Below are 9,745 nucleotides of genomic sequence, written 5' to 3' on the forward strand. Positions count from 1 at the left end.
AATGTTCCTGAGTGGCCTAGTTACATTTTGTAACTTAAATCTGCTTGAGAATCTATAGCAAGACTTGAAAATGGCTGTCTAGCAATGATCAACAACCAACTCAACAGAGCTTGAATAATATTTTTAATAATAAATGTGCAAATATTATACAATCCAGGTGTGCAAAGCTCTTAAGAGACTTACACAGAAATACTTAACACTGTAATCGCTGCCAAAGGCAATTCTAACATGTATTGACTCAGGGGTGTGAATACTTGTAAATATAAATGACATATTTCTGTATTTAATTTTCAATACATATACAAACATTTCTAAAAATATGTTTTCACTTTATCAATATGGGGTATTGTGTGTAGATGGGTGAGAATAAAATCTATTGAATGCATTATGAATTCAGGCTATAACAACAAAATGTGGAAGGGTATATCTGAAGACATTGTATATCCGACAGAAAACACCTTCACAAGTCGACCCTGGGTGTCTGCGGAGGTGTTGACGGGGGATTGGCTGCGGAGTAACAGAGGCTGCAACCAATTAGCATACAGAGTAGTGATGTAGCCTCGAATGCCCTCTGGTTAACAGAGGATAGCATGAACACACCACACTTTCTCTATTCTCTCTCAAGCTCTTCCTTTTCCTCCGCAGGTTCAGACAGTCTAAAGGCCTTGTGATCCGACTGAGCTCCGGCTTTGTGGGATACTCTAGGACTCCAGCATTAAGATAACGAGACAGTCACGGTGGGGCTAGTTGAGAGAGAGTGAGAGAGAGAGAGTGAGTGAGTGAGTGAGTGAGTGAGTGAGTGAGTGAGTGAGTGAGTGAGTGAGTGAGAGAGAGGTAACCCTGTGGTGGGCGTAAGTAAGAGGATGGATGGTTTAATTGGGCGAAGAGAATGAAATGGATTCATTTTTGGTTTGTTCAAAAGGCGTAGTAATTAGATGTTGGGAACAGAGTAGTATTAGCAGCAGAGGCGGGAGAGAAGTGAAGTGAAATCTCACAATTTCCCATTAGAAACTGCATCTAGGCCGGTCATGTGTGTTAAATAGCCATCTGATTGGCTGACTGACTACTGTTGTACAGGTCTGCTATACTGTACAGAGCATTAGGTAGTCATGAACTTAGAGAATCAACTCCCTTGTAAACCAGATGACCATCTCAGTGGGACTCGCCAGGTTAAACAAAGGATAGATCAAATAAATGAAGGCGGGACTTTCCTCTCATGCAGGCAGCAGTTTACTATGGCGTGGAGTGGGACATGGGATGGCTGGGTGAGATTTACTACAATTAGTAGAGTCACAAGGGGCTGGAGTGAAGTGGTGCTTTTCTATGCAGCTGCCTGGTATGTGGGTCACACCATGGTGTGTGTGTAGTATGTTTTCACCCACCTGTATGTATGCTCCTCTATTCGTGTGTGTCTGCGTGTGTACACCTCGGCGTGCACCTGCGTGTGTGTGTGTACCTCGGCGTGCACCTGTGTGTGTGTGTGTGTGTGTGTACCTCGGCGTGCACCTGCGTGTGTGTGTGTGTACCTCGGCGTGCACCTGCGTGTGTGTGTGTGTACCTCGGCGTGCACCTGCGTGTGTATGCGCGCTCGTATTCCTATATGTGTATGTACCTCTCGCCAGACAGGGGGAGATATTTAAGTGTGAGACGCTGCATGGCCTGTTTGCCTTGCTCCCAGCCACCAAGAGAAGTGTACACATCCCTCACCTTGGCCAGGGAGGAAGGATATTTCTGATGGAGTGGAGGGCTGAATTTAGCCCCAGGCATTCTCAGTCACCCAACTCCAATAGATCACCGTGCAGTGTGTTGCCCTGAGGAAGTGTGTGTCCGTGTTTACTCCCTCCCTCCCAGGTCCAGGTTGCTTTGCGCTGAATCCAGTAAATATACACAGTGCCTTCAGAAAGTATTCATACCCCCAACGTGTTCCACATTTCGTTGTGTTAAAGCCTGAATTCAAAATTGATTCAATAGATTTTCTTCACACTCATCTACACACAAAACACCAATGTCTTTACACATTTTTTGAAAATGAAAGTTAGAATCACCTTCGGCATCAGTTTTTCTGGGTAAGTCTAAGAACTTTGCACACCTGGATTGTACAATATTTGCACAATTCTTCAAGCGCTGTCAAGTTGGTTGTTGATCATTTCTAGTCAGCCATTTTCAAGTCTTGCCATGGATTTAGTGCCTTATTGCAAACAGGATGCATGTTTTGGAATATTTGTATTCTGTACAGGCTTCCTTCTTCCCCCTCATTCAGGTTAGTATTGTGGAGTAACTACAGTGTTGATCCATCCTCAGTTTTCTCCTACCACAGCTATTAAACTCTGTAACTGTTTGGCCTCATGGTGGAATCCCTGAGAGGTTTCCTTCCTCTCTGGTAACTAAGTTAGGAAGGATGCCTGTATTTATATAGTGACTGGGTGTACATATTCAATGTCTGATTTTTTAAATGTATTTTCATCTACCAATAGGTGCACTTCTTTGGGAGACATTGGAAAACCTCCCTGGTCTTGTGTGGTTGAATCTGTGTTTGAAATTCACTGCTCGACTGAGGGACCTTACAGATAATTGTATGTGTGGGGTACAGAGATAGTCAAGTCAAAACCATTGTTAAACACTATTATTGCACACAGCGTGAGTCTATGCAACTTATTATTTGACTTGTCAAGCGTATGTTTACTCCTGAACTTATTTAGGCTTGCCATAACAAAGAGGTTGATGACTTTTCAGCATTTCATTTTTAATTAATTTGTCAAATTTAGAAAATAAATAATTTGACATGTTGACATTATGGGGTATTGTGTGTAGCCAGTGACACAAAGTCTCAATTTAATCCATTTTAAATTCAGGCTGTAATACAAGAAAATGTGTAAAAGTGAAGGGGTGTCAATACTTTCTGAAGGCACTATACACAGTGACACTTGCTTTCCCTTCCTAAAGTGTCCCTACGTTTACTTCCCTACTAAGATTGAGTACATCATTTTAACCAGTATGTATAGGTGTTTGGATGTTCATGCACTGTATCCTCGGTCGACTACAAAGTATTTTGAATATAGTAGGGAAACTCACTGTGCTGTATGTATTTTTGAACAATGACACAATGCCATCTGCCCTGTTTAGAGTGGTTTACCAGATGGCTTCCATGGAGTTTCTCAACCTCCACCAAATAGGGAATTGCCATTGACAGCAAGTAAACAACCTGAACACCAACTGCCGCCAACGTAAACATCTTAAGGTAGCATGTGTCTCTGCTACATTCAAAACCACGGCTGCAGTTGTCAGGTAAAAACAACATCCTCCTTACACTACCTTTCAAATGCTTTCACAACTGAGTCGACTGTTACAATCTCGATCCCAAAATGTTGAATTAACGTTGAATGAATGTATTCTCACTGTATACATATTATCCATATAGGCTGGGTTAAAGGTCATGAAGCATCCAGTGACTGGTGGAAATGAAGACCACACAGCTTGAAGAGATCAGGTTGAAGAGGGAGGACATATTTAACTTGTGGGTCATAGGTCAAACTCTCTCCCTCTACCTTTCCATCTCCCCCGCTCTCTTTCACTCTCACCTTTCTCCTTCCCTCTTTCTTCCCCTCTACCCCGCTCTTTCTATCACCCCACCTCTCTCTTTCTTCACCTACATGTATACTCCTGTCTTTTCCTCTTCTGAACCCCCCCCCTCTTCTCCTTCATTCTCACCCTCTCTCTCAGCCTGGCTGTTATTTCTCCATATGTTTTGACTATGTGCTGGTCTGTGCTGTGGGCCTGAGGCAGGTCTCTGGCAGGCAGCAGTGTCAAGTTGGAGGGAGGCTTGGTGGTCTGTGTGTGACATGGAGAAGGGCCCACCGGCACCGCAGCAGCCCCGCTGAGGCCAGGTCTACAGCTGTCCCACTCTGCCAGGGCCTCTGCTTACAGTCACTGTGAGTTACGACCGTTGCTCCTTACTCACACACACACACACACGCTGACAGGCACACACACAGGAGGTGAATGCCCCCCCCACTAGCAGCCACACACACCGCAGACACACACGCTGAGGCAAGATATATTCCTAGCAGGAGCTTAAGCCCTATCTGAAAAAGCCCATTCCCACTGGGCTTGTTAAAGACAGGCCATGTAGAAAGAGTACATTTAAAGCCCACACATCAAATACAGGGGAAATGTGATGTGTAGTTGATAGCTCTCTGTGCATTCACACCCACAAACCGTGCCAGAGGGCACACACACACACACACACACACACACACACACACACACACACACACACACACACACACACACACACACACACACACACACACACACACACACACACACACACACACACACACAACCAGAGGGCATGCACACACATACACCCCGTACCAGAGGGCACACACACACCTCGTACCAGAGGGCACGCACACACACACACACACACACACCCGTACCAGAGGGCATGCACACACACACCCCATACCAGAGGGCACGCACACAAACACACCCCGTACCAGAGGGCACACACACACCCCATACCAGAGGGCACGCACACAAACACACCCCGTACCAGAGGGCACACACACACCCCGTACCAGAGGGCACACACACACCCTGTACCAGAGGACACACACACACCCTGTACCAGAGGGCACACACGCACACACACACAATGAATAACCCCCACCAGACGCACACATAGACGAATGATCCTTAACAGAGGACACACACAAACTCCCAAAGCCCTCAATCAAAGGTGTGTACGGGCCCAGCATACATGTTTATGTCTACAGATCAATCCAGCTGATAAAGAAGCATCCCAACCTTGACCTGATAGATCAACAATGCTCTCTGTCTCTCCATTATTGGCGAGATGTTTGGAAACAGCTTGTAGCAGGGTGATGAGGCCAGAACTGATATTGGATTTCATAACCCTATAATGCCAATCATTGAAATGCTTTACTTTAGAACAGAAGCTTTTGCTAATTAAATCAATACAATTGTCCTGTTGTTTGTTCTACAGCAAGGAGAACGTCCCCTGAAGGTCTGTGTGTGTGTGTATGTAAATGTGTTCATGCATGTATGTGTGTGTATGTAAATGTGTTCATGCATGTATGTGTGTGTCAATGTAATACAGTATCTCATGCAACAATCACCGGATGGAATGCTTCTTGGTCCACAGGAAAGGATGGATAGAGGATAGAGACTAGAGATGGATGGATAGAGGATAGAGACGAGAGATGGATGGAGAGAGGATAGAGACGAGAGATGGATGGAGAGAGGATGGATTGAGAAAGGCGTGGGTGTAGTGGGGGTCCTGCAGTACTAAAAGCCGGTGACCCAGACCATACACACCCACTCACAGGGACCTAACACCACTCAGAGGACTGCTCCTTGGTCCACTGCTACCACATGCTAAAACACTTAAGATACAACACACACACACACACACACACACACACACACACACACACACACACACACACACACACACACACACACACACACACACACACACACACACACACACACACACACACACACACACACAGCAAAATGCTAAATGTGAAGTTCACATTCAAAATACATCCCGAGACACAGACTACCAGTCAGAGACATCAACACACGTTCCATGCGATGGTGATTAGCAGCACATGACATGAGTGGGTCGTGGAGCCTAACCTCTTATCAGACAAAGGAGATACACAGACAAGAGAGAAGGAGGGAAGGAGAGGAGAAGGGGGGAGGAAGGGGACGTGCCGCCCCAGACTGCAGTCATGAGGTCTCCATCCCGTTCCACACGCCGAGTCTCGTGGGTAAAAAGCCATAAAAAAAAAAACTTTGCGCTATAGTCAAAACCCCCGTCACACACACACACACACACACACACACACACACACACACACACACACACACACACACACACACACACACACACACACACACACACACACACACACACACACACACACACACACACACACACACACACACACACACAGTCAAGAGTCACAACACACACACACACACAGTCAAGAGTCACAACACACAAACACAGTTAAGAGTCACAACACACAATCAAGCCACAACACACACAGGAACCGGACTGCGTAGATTAATGCCATTCGCCCCGGGAGTACCCCTTTGGTTTTGAGTTGAGGAAGTCCAGACAAGCTATTTCACACACACTGTTCATGTGATCCCATAAATTCACTTCCTTTTCTGTATGTCTTGCCCGAAAAGTTGCGTTTGTCAATAAAATGTTTGATTTGCAAGTACATAGTGTGTGGGAGTCATTATTTTTCTTCACTTAGGGGGGAATTCATGCCCTTTCTATGCAATCATCTGACCTTGAATATAAGCATGAGGAAACGCCTGACAGCCAGCTATTCATTTGGGCCGGAGGTCATAGATGGAGGTGTGGCAGTGATGGGCAGAATACGGCGTATTTGTACATGACTTCCCTCCATAATAATTCCACCACCTTTACTTGAGAGGAAACCATGAATAAGGTTGAGCACCAGTCGGTTCCAGGTGGAAAAACCTACTATGTCCGATAGAAATAACACCATTCTCCATGCACTATAACGTATTTTTTATTTTTTTATTTCACATTTATTTAACCAGGTAGGCAAGTTGAGGACAAGTTCTCATTCACAATTGCGACCTGGCCAAGATAAAGCAAAGCAGTTCGACACATACAACGACACAGAGTTACACATGGAGTAAAACAAACATAGTCAATACAGTATAAACAAGTCTATATACGATGTGAGCAAATGAGGTGAGATAAGGGAGGTAAAGGCAAAAAAAGGCCATGGTGGCAAAGTAAATACAATATAGAAAGTAAAACACTGGAATGGTAGTATAAATTGATACGAACTAGGTAAATGAGTAATCCGTTTGGAGAAGGGGATTTTAATTACAAATAGCAATTGCTTTAGATAATTTTTCCTTATGATCACTGGAGATGAATGTGAAACCAGTCAAATGGAAGCTAACTGAAAATCATATTAACATGATATGCATTTTGGCCCCTTTTCCACAGTGAAGAAAGCTATAAATATCTGTGCCATTATTCAGAATTTTAATTGTATGTCCTCATAATTTGCCGGATTGAAATTTAGAGACCCAAGCTATAAACCTCTGTAGCGCCGAACCCACCGAATTGATTTATGAGCTCTAGAATGTTTTAATTATATGGCCGAGCTTTTCTCCGTTTTAAAATGATTTATTTTTTACCATTTGTATCATGTTAAGTATTAGCCACTATTGGTAGCCACCGTCAGTTATTTCCACAAACATTTATAACCGTCACTTTAGTGTTTGTTTCCTTGAATATGTACATTTGGCATCATTCCTTTACATTCCATTCCGTTTACCTTTCTTTCCTCTGTCACGTGCGTGTAGTTGTTCCTGAGGGTTGCTAGCAATAGTGGATCATATTGGGCTAACGCTGTACAGTAAGTTGAGCTATGTAGCCTACAGTGCATTCAGAAAGTATTCAGACTCCTTGACTTTTTCAACATTTTGTTACATTACAGGCTATTCTAAAATGGATGGAATTATTTTCCCCCTCATCAATCTACACAAAATTCCCCATAATGACAAAGCAAAAGCAGGTTGTTAGATATTTTTGCAAATGTATTAAAAACAAAAATATCTTTACATAAGTATTCAGACCGTTTGCTAATGAGACTTAAAATTGAGTTCAGGTGCATCCTGTTTCCATTAATCATCCTTGAGATGTTTCTACAACTTGGAGTCCCCCTTGGTAAATACAATTGATTGGACGTGATTTGGAGAGGCACATATCTGTCTACATAAGGTCCCACAGTTGACAGTGCATGTCAAAGCAAAAACCAAGCCACGAGGTCGAAGGAATTGTCCGTAGAGCTCCAAGACAGGATTGTGTTGAGGCATAGATCTGGGGAAGGGTACCAAAAAATGTCTACAGCATTGAAGGTCCCCAAGAACACAGTGGCCTCCAGCATTCTTAAATGGAACAAGTTTGGAACCACCGAGACTCTTCCTAGAGCTGACCGCCTGGCCAAACTGAGCAATAGGGGGAGAAGGGCCTTGGTCAGGGGGGTGACCAAGAACCTGATGGTCATTCTGACAGAGCAGAGTTTCTCTGTGTGGAGATGGGAGGACCTTCCAGAATGACAACCAACTCTGCAGCACACCAATCAGGCCTTTATGGTAGAGTGGCCAGACGAAAGCCACTCTTCAGTAAAAGGCACATGACAGCATACTTGGAGACACCTAAAAGACTCTCAGACCATGAGAAACAAGACTCTCTGATCTGATGAAACCAAGATTGAACTCTTTGGCCTGAATGCAAAGCGTCACGTCTGGAGGAAACCTGGCACCATACCTACGGGGAAGCATGGTGGTGGCAGCTTTTTAAACCTGGAACCATACCTACGGGGAAGCATGGTGGTGGCAGCTTTTTAAACCTGGAACCTGGCACCGGAACCTGGCACCGTGCTTTTACACCTGCATTGTTTGCTGTTTGGGGTTTTAGGCTGGGTTTCTGTACAGCACTTTGAGATATCAGCTGATGTACGAAGGGCTATATAAATAAATTTGATTTGATTTGATACCTACGGTGAAGCATGGTGGTGGCAGCTTTTTAAACCTGGAACCTGGCACACGGATCACAACAACTTGACCCTTTAATTCCATGATTAGTGGGGAATAGGTTATTTATAGGACTTTTGTTCAACCTCTTATTGTACACTTGTCTCACCTTTCAATATTTCATGGTTTGAACAAATTAATATGGCAACTTTCAATGTATTTTTTTTTATTCATCAATATATTTTGTTCGTAAAGGCTCTCCAAACCTGTTTTTATGATTCATAAATACTTCCCAAATCCTAAATGATCTACAAGATCAGGGTTATTTTTAAATCTACCAATTGGTGCAGAAATGGAGTGGAATGTGCATATATTTAGATGGCTTTCTGTCATCTGTTCAGAATGTTAGGGATCGTTCTCGAATAGAAGGAGTCTGTCGAGAAAATTCAAATGTAAAAAGTACACCGTATTTAAAGAGATGGCTTTAGATGAATGGACTGAAAGTCCCATTGAAAAAACTCCATGAGGAAACTTGTTGGCCAGCAAGTGGGAGGGTTTTCAGTGGTTGAATTAACATTTTTTAGTGTAAATAAGGGAGCCACTCCCAAAGAACTCCTTGCACACCTGCATAAGGTAAGTCTGAATACCAAATACTGCAAAGTGCTTAAATGAAAATGCATAGGAAAGCCATAGAAAAAAATAAGGGCCTGATTCAGATTTTATAAAAGGTAAACTCCCAATCTCTTATCTTCTGTGTCAATATTTTTCTGTGTCTCAGTGAGTGTTTACATGCACAGTAATAATTCGATATTAACAAAGGTAGAGATGCAAGACTTCGCTCTCACACAGTATCTGCGCATGATCACGGGTTTGCTTCACGCTGTTACTGAAGTTGAGCCTCTCTTCAACACTCAAGGTTGTTGTGGAAATTGACCCACTATGCTGTTTACTTTCTGCATCTACTTCGTAACGCGGAGTCTACTTTTAAGCTGATTATGGCAATACTCATAGTTTGGCATAGGGTACTCTGATTATCTTAAGCCTAAAGCAGATGTTTTTATCTCAATATCAAATCATTTCTGAGTACCAATGAAGTACCTTAGTGTGATTTTTAATTAAAATAGTCAAAAAGAAACAAAAAAATAGTTCCTTAGCAAATTCTGCAAGTGGTCTGAGT

At 43.4% G+C, this 9,745-nt stretch overlaps 1 long non-coding RNA gene across 1 annotated transcript; it reads left to right on the forward strand.

Moving 5' to 3' along the window:
• The first annotated feature begins 247 nt into the window (after window positions 1–247).
• Window positions 248–4,263, forward strand: LOC124002368. Its single transcript, XR_006832998.1, has 2 exons — window positions 248–737; window positions 3,124–4,263. It is a non-coding gene; the product is annotated as an uncharacterized LOC124002368 (long non-coding RNA).
• Window positions 4,264–9,745: the final 5,482 nt, after the last annotated feature.

This window comes from Oncorhynchus gorbuscha, linkage group LG18, assembly GCF_021184085.1.
Source record: "Oncorhynchus gorbuscha isolate QuinsamMale2020 ecotype Even-year linkage group LG18, OgorEven_v1.0, whole genome shotgun sequence".
In the NCBI taxonomy this organism is placed as follows: Eukaryota; Metazoa; Chordata; class Actinopteri; order Salmoniformes; family Salmonidae; genus Oncorhynchus; species Oncorhynchus gorbuscha.